The sequence below is a fragment of the Callospermophilus lateralis genome, chromosome 11, assembly GCF_048772815.1.
Source record: "Callospermophilus lateralis isolate mCalLat2 chromosome 11, mCalLat2.hap1, whole genome shotgun sequence".
Classification (NCBI taxonomy): Eukaryota; Metazoa; Chordata; class Mammalia; order Rodentia; family Sciuridae; genus Callospermophilus; species Callospermophilus lateralis.
The window spans coordinates 12,836,304-12,857,184 of NC_135315.1; the positions used below are offsets into that span (position 1 = coordinate 12,836,304).

The 20,881-nt window shown below is 44.7% G+C and overlaps 1 protein-coding gene across 1 annotated transcript in view; it reads left to right on the forward strand.

Moving 5' to 3' along the window:
* Prkca (protein kinase C alpha) overlaps positions 1-20,881 on the forward strand; it is a 392,576-nt gene that overhangs the window by 146,445 nt on the left and 225,250 nt on the right. The gene's annotated exons all lie outside the window — the stretch shown is intronic.

Here is a 20,881-nt window from a genome sequence, read left to right on the forward strand (position 1 = left end):
ACAGACTATTAATGAGAAGACCGCTCTCAATTAGTCTCATGTAACTTTGACTTGTGCTAATGAACAGATGGATAGTCCTTGTGAGCCCCGGACGAGTTCTCAGAGAAGGACTCGGAGGAGGATTATTAGCTGTGCTCCTCCACTCTGGGCAGCCACGCTGACTGAATCCACCAAATTTATAGCACAGGCCACACTGACGGAGTTTACAGTGAGCATAAGTCACCCTTCAGTTTATTTCTAAAGGTTTTTAAACAGAGGGGGCCGTCCTTGGTGTTGGCCAATGTAACAAACTGCTCCTGATTGCTTCCCAAGAGTCCTCGTACCCTTCCGTTAGGTATTGTAAGTACCACCGTTGGTGGAAATGACTTTGTATCTGTTTCACTGAACAGTGATCCTAGAGCTGCCAAACCGTTTCATTTATTTGTGTCCCGAGTCTGCTTTTCTCTACTAAATGACTCTGTTGTATGGTGTATCTCATTGTACAAAAAAAAAAAAAAAAAGAAAGAAAGAAAGAAAGAAAGAAAAAGGAGATCAGCTCGAGAGACTGAGCAGGAGGAGACATGAAATGCCAGTGTCTGAAATATATTGGGTGGAGGGGAACTTGGGTGTTACGTGAAAAACATTATTTTAACTGAAAAAAAAAAAAAAAGGTTCAAAGAAGGCCTGGGTGGGTAAGCATTTGCTTTTGCCAGATCAGTTTAGTCACTCATTCTTAGTTATGGGCTTCAAGAGAGCCCCCACCTTTGGCCCTTGTTCCCAGTGAGGAACTTGGATTTTGAGTGGCTTTCTCAGAGCAGGGGGCATTTTCATGGTGGGCTTCAAGGGACTCAGATTTAGGTGGTTGAAACCCGTGTAGTGAGGGAAACGTCAGTGACCTTCATTTGACCTTCAGTGCACTGAAACACCCTATGGTTTGGTTAAGATGGAGGTAGAGGCAGCGGTAAATGGGCGCCATGGGCACCCCGAGGGCACCTCCAGAGGTCACTTTGTTTTATCTCTTTGTGGACAAGAAATTTCACCCAAGTTCATGGATGCTCAGTGCCTTGCCCTCAAACAAAAGTGTTATTTCCTCGGCCGCCTCAATTCCCCATATTGTCCTCCTTTCTGGAATACCTTCTCCACTTGGGGCATTCTAAAGATAAGAATAGATGGAGGGAAGGTCCTGTGCCAACTTTTCTAAAACACCAAAGTCCTTGTGCTTTTTATGAGGGTGTCCCAAAGAATCACGGGGTGATCCTTTCACTTCTTCGCTCACTATTCCTTTCTTCATCCTCTTATTTTAACTTTCCTCATTTTTCTTCTCTCTCCTCCTGTTTCTGTACCATGAAGAATGGGCAGGAGTGGGGAGCTGGAGTGTGCTGCTCCAGAGGCCGAGGAGGGAGGCTGGCGAGTTTGAGGCCGACCTGGGCGACATAGTGAGACCCTTTTTCAAAAAAAAAACAACAAAAAACAAAATAAGAAAGGGGGCAGATGTGTGGCTAGGCTGCAGGAGTATAAATAGTTTGTATCTCTCTTTTCTCTTCCTTTTTCTTCCCACATTTTCATTCTTTTGGTCAAGTAGAATCTGTGATGCTCTGAAACTCTTGTCTGGTGACTTGGGTACAAGAACCATCACAGAGATTTGCCCCTTGCCCTGTACGGAGTCTTTTGGGAGGAAGGTAGATGGTAAAAAGTCATTGGTTAATAAAGAAGAATGACTTTATCGAATTTGCTGGCAAGTGGATGGGTCTTGAGACTATTATGCTAAGTAAAATAAGCCAATCCCCCAAAACCAAAGGTCGAATGTTTTCTGATATGTGGAAGCTAATTCACAATAAGAGCAGGACATACAAGTTGGGTGGCTTAGACAAAGGGGAATGAGGGAAGGGAAGCAGGATAGGAAAAGGAAAGCCAGTGGAATCAATCTGTCATGACTATGTGAATACACCACAGTGAATCTCACCGTCACATAGATCCAAAAGACTGGGGTCCTCATTGGAATAACATATATTCCATGCTGTGTAATTAGATCAGAATGGACTCTACTGTCATGTGGAACTAAAAAGAACCAATAAAAAATTATTTTTTAAAAAAAGTCACTGGTTAAAACAGACACAGGTGCGCAGAGCAGGCGTTCCTGAGGGACCTGCCGTAGGTGGCCAGGGGAGCTTCAAGAGGCAACGGCATTCGAACTGAGCTTCAAGAGTGGCTGGACATAGGCAGGCAAAAGGGAGCAAGCACGTGGGTGCTGTGGAGGAAGGAGCTCTGGAAAGGACTGTTCCGGTCAAGGGAAAGAGCAAGTTGAGAGCCCAAATGCGGGAAGGAGCTCAGCTATGGGAACATGAGAAAGTCAGGCATCAGATGTTTTGTTAAGAATTCTGAAGGATTTGGAACAACCTCCTGGAAGCAGTGGGGACCCGGGGGAAGTCTGATACTAGGAGTGATGTAACACCATGTGCTTCTTATAAAGGTTACTGTGGCTTAGGAAATGGATGGGGCAGGAGGTGGGTTGGTGGAGAATGTGCAGGGGCAAGGCAGTGGGAGTTGGGGGAGCTGAAGGCAATGGGGATGGACATTTACGATACATTTAGGAGCCAGATCAGCAGCTCTTGGTCACCATGGGGCCAGGGAGATGGAAATGTTGGGACTAGCTCCCAGGTTTCTCGCCCAGATACCTCCATGGATAGAGTTGCTTTCAGGCCTTGGAGACTCTGGCACTGAGCCTCATTTTAATATTCTTAAAAGTAAAGATAAGAGATGATTTTTTTTCTTAATATGAGAAAGAAAGAAGGTACGTGAGATTAAAAAAAAAAAAAAAAGACATAAAAATCAGCCATCCTGATTCATAAGGGATTGTGCATGATCTTCCAAAGAGGAAATTCACCTTTTGGTCTTTGGAACGAAGAGACCTGAGATTAGGGCTTTCTGCAGCCAGAGCAGAGGCCTCCTCTGTGTGCTGGATGCGTTTCACTGTGTAATTATTCAAGTGCGTCTTGGGGAGTCGCAAGGTGGCCAAACTGAACTGCACATGGCAGGTCTTGGGAAAGCATGAAGACCTCAGGATACAGAGTTGAGCAGGGGAATGTAGGAGACTCATGTTTCATCCTTTCCGCATAAATTTTAAGATCGCAGAATTCTCAAGCAGGAAGGGATTTTTAAGACCGAACCCCTTTATTTTGTAGGTGAGGAGACTGGAGTGCATTGAGGGATACTGTCACATGTTGCTTCTCGGGCACCTGATGGGTTTGTGGTTGGCTCCTCCAAGGAGCTAGTGCTGATGGGGAAGAGCGAGGTTGGTGGCTTGATTGGCACATATTGTTGGTAAAGTATGCTTCTGGCTCCTACCTGATGTGCGCACTGAAGGCTCTGTTCAGATGCCTAGAAAAATATTAGAGGGCATGAAGAAGATCCATTGAGAGAATGAAAGGTTTGCGGGAAACGAAGGAGAATTTAAGAGGAAAAGCTGCCCTGAGCATTTTTTCCCTTGAAAAATTAATAAATTTGAATGAATTTTTTTCCATGCCACGGGAATGGTTAAGAGGTGCCATTCCTGTCCTGCTTAACAGTGCTCAGAGGTGCCAAAGCAGTCACAGATGGGGGGGTTTACTAAGCTTGTGAAACCCACAGATATTGTACCTGCTCTGCCATCTTCAAGATGAAAGGGAAGGGAAAGTACTGAAAGATAAACCAGCTTTACCCAGATGACAGCAGCCAGGTGGAAGAGCGTGCCAAGTTCTTTTGAACTGAGATGTTCCTTGGGGCGCCAGGAGCAGCCATAGTTGAAAGTCTGTATTACTGGAAATGCATGAAGACCTCAGGGTAGAGAGTTGAGTGGAGAATGTAGGACTCTCATGTTTCATCCTTTCCGCATTGTGCCAGGGATCTTGGTGAAGAAAGGGCTTCTGGGTGCCACGCAAGGACCCCTTGAAGATTCTCAGGCCAAGTTTTCAGCCCTTCCCCTGCCCCTTCTGGATGAGCAGCACATCCCTGGCCAGGCACTCCCTCCGGCACCTGGAGAAGAGAGGCAGGCATTCTCCAGACTCTTAAGTGCAGCCCCACACCCTGAGCAGAGAAGAGAGGAAAGCGAGGGCTTTTAAGGGAGTGCTGTTGGGGTGAACTCAGTCACTGCTGCCGCAGGTCTTCATAAGGATTCCCAAGCTGGAGGGTGGATGGTACCCTGTGTGGCTCCTGGGTCAAGCTGCGCTCTTCCCACTCGGTGTTGGAGAGGCCCTTGGAGTCTGAGCCAAATCTGTGTTTCCAGGTGTGCAGCCTGCGACTCTGCCCAGTATCCCTGCCCTGCACCCGCGGTTTTATAAAAGAGCATAACAAAATCACATGAAAATGCTCCGTGTTGAGAAATAGCTCTTCTCTTTTCTCCACCAAATTCAGATGGGAACAGAGACGTGGACAGGTAGAAGAGGGAACAGGCTGTGTTTTGCTTTGAGCTTGTGGGTAGTGGGGTGACTTTGCCCTGCCCAAGAGGCACAAGCGTGGTTGTCTCTCAGCCCTGGTGGGTTTCTCTTCCCTGCCTTGGCCACGACGAGGTGGGGTGGATGGGGGTGGGTTCTCTTGGGGCCCCTTCTTCCCCAAACTTCTTCCTTTCGCATCATAAAATTTTATCTCACCGGTTCAGAGTCCCTCAGTGCTCCTTCCCATCCTTAGAACAGTCTCATTTGTCTTAGGTTACATCTGTCATGAGGCCCGCTCTGTTAGAGGGACACCCCGGTATTCAGGCGCCCCGGTATGCATGCATCTATGTTGGTGTGCGTGCGTGCATGCGTATATCTGTATATCTATTAGCACATTCAGTCCTTTTATACTTTCTGTTTTCTCTTAATGCCTTAAGTGAGAAAAAAGCTGTGAAGCAGCCCTTTCAGAGGATCATACCAATCTCAGTCCTGCACTTAACACCATAATGCAACCCTTCCGAGATTAATCTGTGAAATTGTAGGGAGAAAAATCGTTCGTGTATGCTACGTATAAAATAACACAAATGCCAAACAACTCTTTACTATATATATATATATATGTATGTATATGTATATATATTTGGAATGTTTACTCCATGCATTGGATATGAGCACTTAAAATTTCTTTTTATTGGTTCATTATAATTATACATAATAGTGGGATTTGATTCGTTGTTACATATTCAAACGTGCCCACAATAGAACCATGTAATTGCCCAGTTGTATTCCCCAGTGTCTGTCTCTTCCCTCCCCTCCTCTCTTTTCCTGGTCCCTTCTACTATTCTGTCTCCCTTCTGTTTTCACGACTCCCCCCAGATACGGGGATATTGGTAAAGCAGTGGTGGGGGTGTCTATTAAAAGGCTTCAGGTATCCGGAGGGAAGAGCTGCCCTTGTGCTGCCTTTGTGGGAAGTCATCTGTTGTTACCTGCCTTGTGCGTTTTTACCAGTGGCCGTGGCCTTGGCTTGTCCCGGGAGCACTGTTGATACAGTATTTTACACTTCTCATGTCTGGGCTGCACAGTTGAACAGCATTCAGGGGACTTCTAGGTCCTTGTCGCACCTCACCGGGGAGGCAGCCAGCACACATGCAGGCAGAGTCATAGGCGGGCCGATGGCAGGATGCTTGGAAGGGCAGCCAGTGAAGGAGTTGACCAGGTCACAGATGGGAGGTTTGCTTCAGATCTGGGCGCACATCAGGTCTGTGAAGATCATGCAGCTGAACTCCTGGAAGAAGCCAAATGCACTCACTGCCCACACCTGGAGCCAGAGATGGAACCCAGGGCACAAACTGCTGCAAATCGGAAGTGATGTCCTGTGGACCACTGGACCTGGGTGGGTGGGCAGCAGGAAGCAAAACTGCTTTCTTTTCTTTACTAGCATCTTGAGAATTCCTTTGTTCTTCAGTCCTCTCCTGTGTCTCCGAAACCAATCAAATAAAAAAGGCTGCTGCGTTGTTTAAAATTCAACATTTCAAAGATTCGTTTATGACAAAAATCAAAGCATTTAAAATAAATCTAGAAATAAATTTAATTAGTGGATCTTCTGTTTTTTTTCCAAAGTGTACTTTTATGTTTAATATGGAAGTAAGCTGATTTTGTAAGCAAAGCTGTTATACTCTAAAACATTTTTTTTTTTAATATTCTTGAGAAGACAGTAAAGTGAGGTACGTATAAGGTCCTGTGCCACAGAGTCATACAAAGTCCCTTAGCATGCAGTCAAGAGTCCTGAAGTGGGGATTGGCAGCCCTGCCGGGCCATACCACCAAAGTGCTCTCTAGACCTTTGTTGGACTATGTATAAATATGGAGAGTGAATTTATGAGATTACTGTATGTTTGCTGGGGGTCTCCTGATGTGGAGGGTAAAAAGGTGAAGAGAGTTCCTGACCTCCCAGTACAGGATCATCTTATAACTGCAAAGAAGAGCTAAGCATGCCTCACGGTTACACTGCAGGATTGTCCAGGTTGGCCGCCAGGCCTGGGGAAGCGCTGATGAGTTTAGCAGAAAGAGAGAGGACACTCAGGTGCGTCTCCTGGAAGAGTGAAGGAAGGCTTCATGAAGATGCTGACATTCTGATACACATCTAGCTATCCTCACAATTTCCTTTTAGAAATAAGTAGGCCCTTGTTTTCATGAGGGCCTAAGGGCACATCCTAATGCTGCTGTCCAGCAGCACTCGTAAAAGGTATTTACGAGAGGATTTGAATACAAGAAGAGAGACTTGCAGTGCGGTGCAGGTCCCTATGGGATGCCCCCAGATAAGCATCTGAGGAAGCCCCCTCGGCACCCGCCTACAGGTGCCCTTACCCACTTGCTGTGATCCCACAGGAAACCTTAAAAAAGAAATTATTTCAGGGATACAAACCCAATACAAAAACGCCACTGCTAATTCTGCTCTTCCGTGGGTGGATTATTTTATGTACCAGATTCACAGTAACAGAAGTATTTCCTGCAAAGGAAGGAACTCCTGCTGCATTTGTGCCAAATTAATTTTGCTGGGAATTAAAATAGCCTCACAGACTTAGATCCTCATCCATAGTTCTGATGAGCTGTGGGAGACAGCTGGGCCGTGGAGGGTCCCTTGTCCTGACCGACCAGGTTCTGGTCAGTGAGAAGAGAGAGGGTGGTGCATTTGCTCTGTGGTCTGTACTTGGTCAACTAAAATAAATGTGTGGTGTAACTACAGATGAAATGCTTGTATTTTAACCAGTTACCAGAAGGCACATTTTCTAGGGAGGCACCCGGGACTTTTCCACTCAATCCAACGGTTTAGGTGGCTACGGTTTAAATATCTTTGGAAGTCCACTTTTGGAAGACCTTAGAAGGCCAGTGACACATTCTTTTCACAGTCTCTAACCTTGGCACATTGTCAGCCTGTGAAAGTGTGTTGAGATTGTTTGGGGGAAGCAACCAAAGATCCAGGGTAACCAGGTCAGCACAGGAAGCCCTTGAAAATAGATAGTACTGTTTTTGGTCCAAAAGAGGAGGTAAGACAGTAAGGAAGAAATAGTGATTTTTTTTTCCTTATGAAATGTATAAACTATCTCTGATATCAGGTCTGACAGGGAATTTTTATATATTAGGCATAGAAATTGTGTCAAAATAATTATGTAGCTTATCAGGCACCTGTAGTTAATATGCTTCTTAAAAAAAAAAAAAGGAAAAAAGAAAAAAAAAAGTCACATTACTTAGTGGTCATGCTTACACAGCAAATTCTTTGTGGAGAAGTCCTTTGTTTTTTCTCTTTGAGAACAAAGTGCCTGGAACAGGGTCTGGCTCAGGGTGGTTGCTCAGAAAACATTTGTTGCACCAAGGAGAATCGGTCAGAGAAGGTCTGATAAACTAATTTGGTCACCAATTGCATTTATCAGGTCTTGAATGACTTGGATATTTTCAGTGGCACATGAGACTTTCAATGAACTTCCCTAGTACCTAGGAATGGATGTCTCATCAGCGTCATTATCATGGCATCTTGGGGTGTGGGGGTGGACACACCTGAGGGGCTTTCTTGCTTTTTACAGTATTCATTTCAAATCATGGTCTTAGCTGTTTGGAATTAAGTTATAGCTTTTGCCTGTTGGAGATCAATAATTGGCATGAAGGATTCCTTGTTTGTTTGTTTTTTGAGTCGTCTAACACCAGACAGCTCCTGATGTACACACCAAGTTCCCAGGACCTGAGCACTATTGTTGGAAGTGGTGTCTAAGGAGATTGTTACAAGAGTTCAAGTCACTGGCAGCCCAGAGCTGGAAGAACTCTGCACAAGTAGTGGCAGGTTTATGATATTACCTGACATCCATGCAACATCTCTCTCATGTCTGGTGCTCTTCTTGCATCTATTTATTGATTATGTATAATCATTAAAAGTTTCTTGAGCATTTATTATTGCCAGCTGCTACAGGATGCAATGGTTATATGGCCCTCATCTTCACACAGCTCATGAGATTGAATGTTATTATTCTTTCACATAATTACTTCAGAGGATAACAGACATAAATGCACTAGGTATACATTATTATTCCCACTATACCAACGAGAAGATTGAGGGTTGGGTGGGGTGAAGTGACTTCCTGGAGTCCAGTAGTAAACAGAGCTCTGGGCTGTGAACCAGGTGTCTGCTCCCACCCGTGACCTCCGCCCCAGTACCACGTGACTGCTCACCAAAGCCCACCAGTCGGTCAGGTTTTCAGCGAGGACCATGTTTCTGGGCAGAGTCTAGGGTCAGAGTGACTATGAGAAATCTTAAAATGATAAAAGAAATTTGAAATGATGCCATCCTGAGATCTTAACAGTCAGCACCTTCCCAAGGGGGACCAATAGTGTGTCCTCATGGAGACCAGAGCACGCAGGGCAACAGGACCAGGTGGGAGCCCTCTGAAGTTTGCAGACTTGGCTCAGGGTTCTTCTGGAGAGGGTGCGGAGGAGGACTTTTCAGGACACTCTGTGTTTCTGGAAAGATTTGTTTCAAGTGGCTTCACCCTAAGCTGAAAGCTGCCCAGAGAGCTTTTTGGCTCAGGGAAGAGACTTGTTTCTGGATTTTACTGAGTCACTTTTTAAAAGCTGAACTCAGCATCCCATTCAATTAGGTGGTACCCCCCGGCCTTGGCTCTGTTTGTACTGCTTAGCGAATTTTCCAGCAAGAGAGTCAGGAGGAGTCTAGACGGAGAAGTACATCTGCTGGGGACAGGGAAGGAGGGAGGCTACTGGGAATTTCCTAGCTAGCATTGTCACTGTGGCATCTTATTTACAATGGAATTGAGGCCCCCAGTCAAATGAGCCCACTTGGGATTTTTCAGCTTCGGTAGAGTCTTAGAGAGAGATAGCAAGAGGGAGGCATGTGCTGCACCCCCATTGGTATGAGGTTGAACACCATCTGAGAGAAAACTCAGAGTCCAGTCCTAGTAAGAGGTGAGATAGACTGCGGGAAGGACGGTTGTTTTGATTATTTTGAAACTCATTTAACATATTTATCTCTTTAGTTTCCAACGTATTTGTTTTGAGAATGATAAACCCAGGGGAAAGTTAGCTCCTAAGAAGAATGTCCTGGTCATTATGACAGCATTGCCGTTGGGCATTGAGACAGCCCTGATCCCAAGGGAGGTTTCCCAGATGACACTCTCGATGGGGAAAGGGTACCCCAGGGCCTGGGGTTGAGGATGTCCTGATGGACTTGTATATCGCTGTCCTGATTTTCTTCCCCTTGTATCCCCGCCACTCTCCAAACCAGTGCTTGATGACGGAGTAACCAGACTGTCATCCCCACAGGGTCCCCAAGCCAGAGGCCTTGGGATTCTTACAGTTGTATCCATCCTTAATGTCTCCCCATCTAACAGGGCAGCAGGGCTGTGGCTCTACCTCCAGCTTCATAGGCACCACCTTGGGGAAGGCCGCACAGTGTCCTATGGGACAGACTCACAGACTCTGGACCATTTATCTTCTAGACCATCCTGCATCTTGCCACCCAGAGGCCTTTTAATTGTTTAAAAGAAAAAAAAAATAAAAGCAAAGGAAAAGATCTGATCCTGCCACTCCTGTTCAAGGATTCCAAGGATTTCTGTGGGGTCACACACAGTGACTGTTCTCTGTGGCTGCTGTGCCAGGGCCGTGGCCTCTGTCCACATTGACCTCTCCAGGAGGGCGGCACATGTTTCGTGTGTGGTGAAGGCAGTTTTCCAAGAGGGCAGGACTCAGGGCACACACGTGACAAACTTCCACGGGCATCACATTTCTTGATATCCCCATGACCAAAGCCCCCTGATTAGGTTTCTTCAGAGGAACAGAGCCAGGGGGGCATGTGTGCAGGCCTGGTCATGAAGACCTTTCCCACGAGGATTGACTCATGCAGACGTGGAGGCCAGATCCCAAGAGCTGTAGGGAGGCGGCCCCTGGTGTGGCTCCAGCCCCCTTCCCAAGGCCCGAGAACCAGGAGGGCTGATAATGGAAGTTCAGTCCAAGTCCACAGGCTGGCAAGCTCAAGACCAGGGAGAGATGATGTTTCAAACTGCATCCAAAGGCAGGAAGAAGCTCATGGCCCCAGGTCAAGGCCTTCAGGCAGGAAGAGCTGTCTCCTCCTGGGGCCGCGTCGGCCTTTTCTGTTCTGTCCAGGCTGTCCACTGATTGGGTCACTCTCACCCCATCCCAGAGCCCACCAGTGTAAATGCTAACCTCATCCACAAACACCCCTGTAGGAATACCCAGGATAATGTTGGACTAAGTATCTAGGAACCCCTGTGGCCCACTCCAGGTGACCCATAAAATTAACTATCACACAAGGGGGACACACAGTGCTATGGGTCCTGGACAGGTGAGTCGTGGGGGCCTTAATGTAACGCTGTACCACTGGAAGGATGCTCTGGTTATAGGATGACACTTGCTTTCCCCTATATCTCATTCACCGCCCTCTTCCCAATGCATAGTATGATCTCAGACTCAGAGCAGGTGATCATGAATATTTGTAGAAAGAGCCAATAAGTGGAAAATAGTGTTTCAGATCCCCCAAATAAGATGAAAATAATTTTCTTGATTTGAGTGGAATATTTTAAAAATGTTTTCTAGGGATACTTCTAGAAGGAATACCAGCCATTTCTTGATGGTCAATTACTGTCTTTGGAAGGAATTTCCTTTGTTTTTTTCTTTTTGAAAAAAATAAATTTCTTTTTCTCCTCCCACCCCAATTAGGGACTGTTCGGTGCTTGAAGTTAATCCTTTAAAGTTGTGCACGATGCTCATTGAACCAAGTGACCAGGATTTTTTAACTTGGTGCACATTTTTATTATTGCTGTTAAGTGTTGGGGGAAACAACCTATTGAAAGGCAACTTGTGTGTGTGTGTGGGGGGGGTGTTGGGTGAGTGGGGAAGGGGGAGTCCTGGCTATTAAATCCAGGGTCTAAGGGTGTTAGGCACTCACTCTACCACTCAGCTGCATCCTCCACCCAACTGCATATTTTGGATAGATATTCCATGAGGTGATTGCTAGTTCTCCAGTTAATCTGCAAAGGTTCATAGCAAGATATAATTCAAGAGAAGAAGAGATGATACAGAAAGCCCAGGAGCCTGTGGCTTTGGTTTCTTTCCTGTTTGACCTCTGCTCTCCTGGGTGCTGGCCTCTCCTATGCCTAAGGCTCAGGGGTGTATAATCAAAGCAAAAGTCACAGGGCTGCCATTCTAGCTCATGAGAAATTTATATTGTGGTAGAATTGCTGTGTGAAAACACATATTTTAAAGGGCACTGGTTATAAACTTTTATCTGAGTGAGATTTTTTTTTCCCACATTATGAGACATACCTAAGACAAATACCTTCAGAAGTCAGTTGACTTGCTACTCATTCTTGGCAGTCTCGAGTCCCTGGCCTGTCCCTCCCCGTCTCTTTTGTAAAGCAGGAAGCTTCATAGCCTTAACGTGGAGTATAAATGTTTAAAACATGAGAATTTCATACTTGAAAATGATATTCTCGGTGGAGGAGGGTGATTTTAGGTTGCTAGATGTTAAGCTGTATCATGACTCATTTGTTCTTAAACAAGTCGTTCTCCAGTTACTAAAATTAATCACAAAAGACCAGGGAAGCTTGAAAAAGGAGTTCGCACAGCAGTTCTTAAAATTAGAAGGGCAGGGCTGCTCTCTTTTGCATCTGCTAAGTTTGAATGATGCGCCAGGCTTGAGGGAATTCATGTTAACCATTTTTTCCCCGTGAAGAGTTAATAATTTAGAATAACTTATGTACAGAACCAAAAGTGGGGAAGAAAAACGGTCGATAGCTTGAAGATTTAAAAGGAATCATGTACATAAGTGAAACAGCCCTTGTTTTCAAGTGTGTGCGCCCACCACTGGGTTGGAGTTGTCCACTCGGCCTGGCCATGTTCTCCCTCAGTGAACTTCTGTGTATGCAGGACCAAACAGTGGTATTCTGTTGGACTGGAAAAGTACACCGTTTGCCAGATGGTCTGTAACCTGCTCCTGGTTTCTGCTCTCGCCCCTGCATCTACACTGTAGCCGGAGTGGAACTCGGCATGTATCCGGCAGATCAGATCATTGTATTGTTGTACGTGAACCCCTCAGTGCCCTGCCCCCAATAACCAGTAGAGCACGGACTTCTGATGTTGATCAACAAGGCCCGCCCTGGTGGTGGTCTGGCTCCCACCAGAACGGGACATGCTCATTCCCACTGCAGGCTGCTGCCCTGGCAAGTTCTTCTGTTTGGAACCAGTCCCCAGATCTTCAAGGTGCTCATTTGCATCTTTCAGGTGGAGATGACACCTTCTTGGAGATTCTCTTCAGAACACACCTTCCCTGTTTTTATCTGTTGTCCTTCATAGCCTCTCTCATCGTATGAAACCATATTACTGGTTCTGGATTACCATCTTTCCATTAGCATGGGAGCAACACAGGAACAGGGACGTTATCTTACTCTTCTTTTCAACCTCAAAAAGTAACAGGGTTTTATTTAATTCCTTAACAATAAAACTAAAGTGTAATGTTTTGAACAACCAATAAAAAAAAAAAAACTAAAGGAAACATCTCAGGATCTATATCTTTCTCTGACTAGGATGTTGTACCATGTAGTCAATAAGCTGGCCATGTCAGTTAAGCTTGAAACCTACTACATGATTGGATGGATCTTCCAAATTAAAAAAATATATATCCTTCATAACAATATTTAGAATATGTAGTCTATAAAATTAATTTTAAAATAAAATGTTTCTGATCAGTTTTACTTAACTAGATTACCTAACTAACCACCAGAGTCCAAGTGTCAGCCATCCTGGATACACGAGGAAAGCATTGAAAATGGTTGGGAATAATTGACATCTAATAGAATCTTAACATTGACAATTCTGGCTGCATATTGACTTGGGAGTCATGTCCTCTTTTCTGAGATTTCTCTCTGCAGCCATTAGTTTTGCTTACCAATACCCTCAGTGAACAGGAAAGAGTTGTTCAGTAAATTGTGATTCATCAATGTGATAGACTGTGTACAGCCATTAAGAATGATGACTGGGCCTGTCCACTGGCCTGGCACATGTGAGGTCCTGGATTTGATCCTTAGCATCACATAAAAATAAATACATAAAATATTTAAGAAAATGATCATAGCTGGGTGTGGTGGTGCATGCTTGTAATCCCAGCAGCTCAGGAAGCTGAGATAGGGGGATTGTAAGTTCAAGGCCAATGCCTCAGCATCTTAGTGAGGCCCTATCTCAAAAAAAAAAAAAAAAAAACCAACGCTGGGGGGGGGGGCGGGGATTGGGGATGTGGCTTGATAGTAAATTGCCCCTTGGTTAAATCCCTAATACCCTCCCTGCTCCACTGGGCAAGATAAAGAGACTATAAAGACTTTGAGAAGTGTTTACATGATGCTAGATCCAAAAGCTTAATTAAAGGTATCACTATGATTAACTATGGAGAATTTTTCGGGGGAGGTTGGGAAAGAGAAGGGAACTTAAGAAATTGAATTCAGTTGATAATTTGATTTTTAAGGTGGTTTGCTTTAGGGAAATTTTCTTTCTTGTATTTAATCTCATTAGAGCAATACAATTTTGAAAAGTTCTAGAATTCTCATTAAAAAATTTGTACCTCTCTCTAGCCTCATCCGTATAATTCTTTTGCAGTATGACAGAGTGCTGTCAGCTCTCAGAACAGGATCTGCATGGAGCATGCCCACTGAAGTGGGGCTTTTTTTTTTTTTTTGCTTGACAGTTGGGTAATAAGGCTGTTTGTTGCAAAGTCTAGACTGCTGCATGCAAAGTATATCAGCCTGGGATTGCTTTCAAACATGAGTAATAGAAAACCTGACTAAGCAGTTGCTTGAACTAAATAGGAGGTTGGCTCTCTCCACTTAACAAACGCCTGGAACCCAGTGGACCATGGCCAAGGTGCAGGCTCCATGTTCCCTCAAGGAGCCGGCCTCCCTCTGCCTTTGCATTTAGCCATCTTGTAGCTTTCCCTCTCATCTTTGTTGCCTGGTGTTGCCTGGATGGCTGCTCCATTAGCAATCTGTCCAAGTTCAAGCACGAGAAAGGCCAATGATGAAGGTCCAACCAGAGGTATGTCTCGAGTCTCCCTTCCAAAGACAACCTCCAGAAACCTGGTTCAGCAGTTTTCATGACGTCCCGTGGGCCAGAACTGAATCCCATGCACACTCCTAGTTGGAAAATGTAAGATTTTTGTTTATTTTTTAGTTGTTTTAAGCTACATAAAAAAAGAGTTAAGATGAAGTCAAAGAGAAATGAGTGGTAAGTAATAGAGAATTCCATGTTAAAGTTGCTGAGGATAAGGGGCTGGGGATATAGCTCAGTCGGTAAAGTGCTTGCCTCACACACACAAGGCCCTGGGTTCAATCCCCAACATCACAAGTAAATAAGTAAATAAGCAAAGAAACAAACCAATATAAAAGGAACTGTTAAAAAAAAAAAAAAGTTGCTGAGGATAGATTGCCCCCACTAAACTGCCTCTGTCATCTGCGTGTGCCTGTGTGTGCACACGTGAGTATACCTGCAACTTTTCCTCTATGTAGTACTGTTGCTGTGACTTCATCTTGGTGGTAGAGGAAGGATCCTGCTTCTCTCATGAGGTCATGACAGGTTTTGGGATGCAGTTGAATTAATTGTCTTAATCTATTGATAGAAAAAGGAGACAGGTGTGAATAAGTTGTGTGATGAGGTCCCCCCTGCTTTAAACAGATGTTGGTTCTTTATTACCCAGTGATTATACTTCGAGGTTGTTCGGTTTGTGAGGAGTATTTTGTTTTAATAATGACATATTCTGAGCTTCCATAATTGTGTTTATTCAGTCAACATGTTTTATTATCATAACTCCCGAGAGATGTAGGGGCTGGTTGGAGGACGGCTGATAGATGGAGACCCAGTGTTCATTAAAGCAGCTCTGCAATGTGCAGCAGCACTAGAGCATCTGAAGCTGGGAAGGTGGTACCCTCCTGGGCAGCGGATCTTAAGGTGGTATCAAGAAACTGGTGGGCCCAGGGCACCTGGGAGGGCAAGGGATAAGGAAGCTGTAGCGTAAAGACTCGCTGATCCAGGAATGTTCAGCATGGAGAGGAAGCTGCAGGAACCATCAGAGCAGCCTGCTTTCTCATCATGAAAGTGCCTTCTTAGAAGGAGCAGGGAACTCCAGGGGCTGGCCCAGACCAGGTGACAAGGTGCTGTAAGATGTCGGTGCAGAGTACCAACCCCAAGAAGAACCTCCAAGGAGTCGCGCTTTCCCACGATAGAAGACCGTAGAGCAGGGAGCCCTGGGAGGTCTGCAAGGACTGGCTCTGATCCCCACCAGAGGAGCAGCGGTGGCTCCTACCTCACTTAGAGATGAGGCCAGGAGAGGTGCTGCATTTTCTCTCTAGAAAACCCTTTTCTTCCTCCACCAAGTTCTTACTCTTCCTTTGAGAGGCAGGTTTAGTGTCTCTTTCAGACTCTCCTGACCACCTGCCCATCCCGTGGACTTTTTCCCTCTCTTTCCACCACCCGAAATCATTTTCTTCTTCGTTGTGCAAACCTCTTTGGAGACTTTTATACCTCTGTGCTGTAATTGTGTCTCCTTCTCGACCCCCAGAGGGTGGCCCCTTAAGGGCAAAACTGGTCTTTCACCTCCCCATCCTCATCCTCCCTGCTTACAAAGAATTCAGCGTGTAGCTGGTGCTCACTGTTTAATGAATCAGCAATTGAATGAACAGAGGTCAGTGAGATTCTGCTTGAGTTAACCTTGACATCAGACAGAATGTCTGCTTTATGTCGACATCAGTGCCATTCAACCAGGCTTGAGCCAGTCCCTCACTTACGGCCTGATGGCAAAATGGATGGTTATTAAGAATAAAGAACAACACCTAGTTCTTTGTGCCAGTGCCATCAAGTTTTGGTGTCCAACCTCCATGCTGGTGAGAAGGTCAAAAATGACTCATGGAGCTGTTTTCCCGAAGTACTTTATGTGGTCCAGTTTACGGGGAAAGGGTCCACTCAACCGTGGGATGATGGTGGTAGATTGTGGGCCACAGAACAGCTGGATGCCGAGAGCAGATGTGAGGACAGTAGGGTTTCCTTTTGTGTATTGAAATAGAATAACCAGGGAAGAACAAGGCAAGTTTTAAAAATAACTTGGTACACATGTAGGTGAAATAACCTTACCTCCCAAGAGCTGAGAAAAAAATAGGTCCCAGTGCTAACTGCTGTTCCAGGGTATTTTTAGCCAGAGGGCCCTTTCTTCTTTATGGTTGATGAAGGGAAAATCACGGCAGAAAAAAAAAAAAAAATTAAGTGAGGAGAAGGCTACCCAGGTAGTTCGGTGTTTGCATTTTATTTCCATCTCATACACAAAAGAAGACCAAATATAAGCAGAAGACTGATCTCGAGCATGGTAGAAAAGAAGAATCCCACGTGGCACCTCTCCTGTTGATGATACATGATTTGATTACAATACATACTACTGTTTATGGCTTTGTAAACGAGAGTTTCTAAGAAACTCTAATTTCATGAGATATTTCCCATTTTAACTTTATTCTGGGAAAAAAAAATATGATTTTTTGGAGTTTCTTGATAAGTCGTTAGCTTTTAAATGAATTTCATTTATTTACCATGGCATTTGAACTACGAGCATTTCACTATTGTTGCTCCCAGAAAGGTTTGATCTATTTTTACTTAAATCTTCTAAGGGAAATTGATGAACCTGGTAACCTAATTTTAGACCTCCTGAAATTTGGCAGATGGATGGTATTTATAGAGTTCTGAATCAGTTCCTATTAGACATTTAAAAATAGTCACATCATTAGAGAATATATTCAAGAAAGAAAAGATTTTTAACCCCAAATCTAATGCCGAGAAATTTGTTTTTAGTCTCCTAAACTGGGTGTGCGTTTTGGTAACAATTTCTAAGAGGCTTTTTGTACTCTCCTCATTCTGTTTCCTGTGTGATGCTGCTGTTGTCATGGAAACAGATCTAGGAGTTGCTTTTTTATACAGTGTAAGGGACTCCCTGATATGGAGATTCACTGCAGGTCATTATCATCCACGCACAACCTTTATTAAGTACTGTGTATGATGCATTTTGTGCAAAACATAGAAACTCTTGTTATTGGCGTTACGGTGAAGACGTATAATTTGACACCCATAAATAAACACAACACGAACATCATCATTGTCGGCCATAGCAGCCTTGAAAAGTACAAGCACTGGGCACGTGCTCGTTCTATAGGAAGCAGGTGACCAACAGCCTTGGTCAGGGCAGATGGCTTCATTATGTGCTAGTTAGTTAGGCTCACTGAGAAAGGGAGGTTTGGAAGTTTGTTGAGTGGCACAGGAGTGAGCAAGCCAAAACGTAAAGGGGACTTCTGCTGAACATTTCCAACAATGTAGAGGTGAAAATTGGCTCCTGAGATGAAAAAAAATGGTTGCACATATTGTGTTTGAGTGCTTGGAGGCCTCTAGAATGCTTTAGTAGCAAATTTACAAGTTGTAAGATATCAAGGCAGGATGCTTTGCAACATGAGTGATTCTGTTGATTGGGGTCTGAGGTGGGAGTGAAGCAATTGGGGTAGAGGACTCTCACTGACCTGGGATTGCCTTCTGTCTCCGTTTCTTCCCTTTTCAGTATGTGGTACACTCAGCAGTTGTACTGAGGATTGAATGGGGGCGGGGGATGATGACAAGGACCTTGTGCCAGGTGCTTGGTGTGTACTGATCTCCTGACCCTCTTCAGTATTCCCTTGGGCCGTGGTTCTGGAAGGGGTGTTCCACACCTGCAGCTTCAGCATCCCCTGAGAACCTGTTAGAAGTGCAGACTCACGGGCCACACATCTTGTGAGCCTGCATCTCGGGTGGGGTGGGCAGCAGTCCCTGTTTACCGAGTTCTCCAGATGTGCTTGGGAACTGCCACCTGAGGACATTTTTCCTGGCATGGTTTTTGTTTTGTGGCTCTGGAGAGCAAACCCAGGGCCTCACACATGCTAAACATGCACTCTGCAACTGAGTATAATGACGATCAAAGTCAAGAGTTCTCTTTTTAACGATGTTTGTAGCTCTCAGATGTAAATCCATCTATAAAGAAAATGGCAGGGACCTTTCTCTCTAATTCTCAGTTGCTTTTTACACAAATCTTTTCTAAGAAGTACTGTCTTTAGGATCCCAAAAGATAGTGAAAATGACAGATGAGGTCCAGGTTTTTTTCCTTAAGGAAAATTGAATTTTTTTTTTACTTTTATTTTTTATTTTATTTTATTTTTTTTACTTTCCTGGTAAATTAGGACAACTAAAAGTAAATATCCAATTATGCAGTGATAGTCTAACCAGGTCTGTATTCTTTAAGGAATCTCAAGTTAGAAGAATATATATGGAAAAGGAGACCAATATGAGACATACTCAGATTTTATAGAGAATAAACTCCTGGGCTTATAGATTTATACCATGTGTGTAAGAAGAGAAAATGGGGTCAAGAATTTTTTTTATTCCTTTGCTCTTTGGAAAGCAAGAATGTTGGCTCAGGAAATAGGGAGACCTGGTTTCTAGTTTTAGATATCTTCAAAATACTGAATGTTCTTTGAAATGAAGTACTTGAGTGAAGGAAGAATTGAGGAACCAACTTAGATTTCACTCTGTAAAAAACTTCTCCTTCCATCTATGGACCCTTAGCTAATTTTCTTTTCCCTTCTTAACCTAGTTCATGTTCCATCCTACATGGTGGAGACAGGTCTGGGCCACAAACCCCTCCAGATTTTGAACAGCAGTCTCCTGGGTAGATAGCAGAGGTGGAAGACGGGGAGCCAGGAGGGAGGAACACAAGTCTCTGAGGAATGCTGGTGGGCATCCCAAGATGAGGGGTGCCTGGGGCAAAGCCAGTGCAGCCTCTGAGGAATGCTGGTGGGCATCCCAAGATGAGGGGTGCCTGGGGCAAAGCCAGTGCAGCCAGCTGTGGCAGGGTATGGCAGAGTGGGACACCTAAGTTTTGTAAAGCCCACTCTGTTTTTTAGGTAAACTTGCTGTGACTTGTGTTTATTTCCTTTAAGTATTTAGTAATGTCTTATGGCTTTATCTCAACAATGCTCTGCAGAAAGGAGTTTTTGTCTCTTGGCAAAGCCAAGAGAATTCAAATGGATAAGCTATGAGCAAGGTGAAGCAGGGATAGAGAACTGGAAGCTCATGTTTGTGATCTCCCAGAGAGTCTTGGTCTAGTGCTGTGTATCCTATTGCTATCGTATAAAGGGGCCAGATTCTTCCCTAAGGTAGTTCCTGTTAGGACCCAGGAAGTCAGAGAGGAGAGACAAGCTGTTCAGGGCAGGCTGGAAGCTTGCTGGGGCTGGAGCAGGAGGGCACCAGCTTCATATGCACAGCTTATGTGCCTGACAGTGAAAAACAAAGTATCTGAACATGGGAAGATGGTGTGAGACTGCCTCGCTAGGTCTATCATAAGCTCATTTGTGACTCGTGCATGTGTCTCACTATAAAAGAATAGAGGAGCTGGGGTTGTAGCTCAGTGGTAGAGCACTTACCTCGTAAGTATGAGGCGCTGGGTTCGATCCTCAGCACCACATAAAAATAAAGAAAATAAAGGTATCGTGTCCATCTACATCTAAAAAGAAAAAAGAAAAAAAAAAGATTTTTAAAGCAGGGCTTCCCATGAAGGGAGCCTAGGACGTCGCTCATGGTGTGTCCACCACAAGCCTCCCTCAGGAGCCTTGAATTCTGCTCCCGTCCTGGACCATGCCCAGCAATCTTCACTGCGGCTGCTTCATGAACTCTGTTACTGCTTCTGTTTCCAACAATGTCCAGAAATGACTCTGGAGGACTGGGGGGTGGGCGGTGGGGTTAAAATCTGTGCACAGAAAGAAGGCCCTGCAGCGCTTGTGGCCTGAGCCACCTGGGAAAGGTGAGTTTTGGTCAGGTTCTGGTCACACTGCCATTCCGATTTCAGAAAGAGAGAAGCAAGATCAGTCAGTCACTGGAGGGTTCCAGGATGTGGTGCAGTGACCCCCAAACCCGGCAGCACACCACAGTCTCCTGGGATGCTTTCCAAAATACATTTCTCTGGTTCCTAATCCACACTCAGATAGGTCTTGGATGGGAAAGACCAGGATTAAAACACAAACTTTATGGAGTTAATTAGTCCTAACTCCTTTACTTAGCAGTGTGACCTTGAGTAGGTCACGTAACCTTTCCAAACCAGTGTTTTGTTGTTTTTTTTTTTTTTAAATTTACTGGCATAGGACAAATAATCCTACCTATTCTTAGAATTTGTGGATGAATAAATGAAACAATGCATGTGAAATGCTCAGCTCCTTGCTCATCACATAGTAATCATTCAATAAATCTCAGCTGTTGTTACACTTAACCAAACTGTGTGTCAGGGGCCCGGTCTGCACTGTAAGAAATGTGAGAAAGAATTAGAACCATCGTGCTCCCTCTCCTGTCAATTATGTGATTCAGACGACTGAGAAAAGCAAA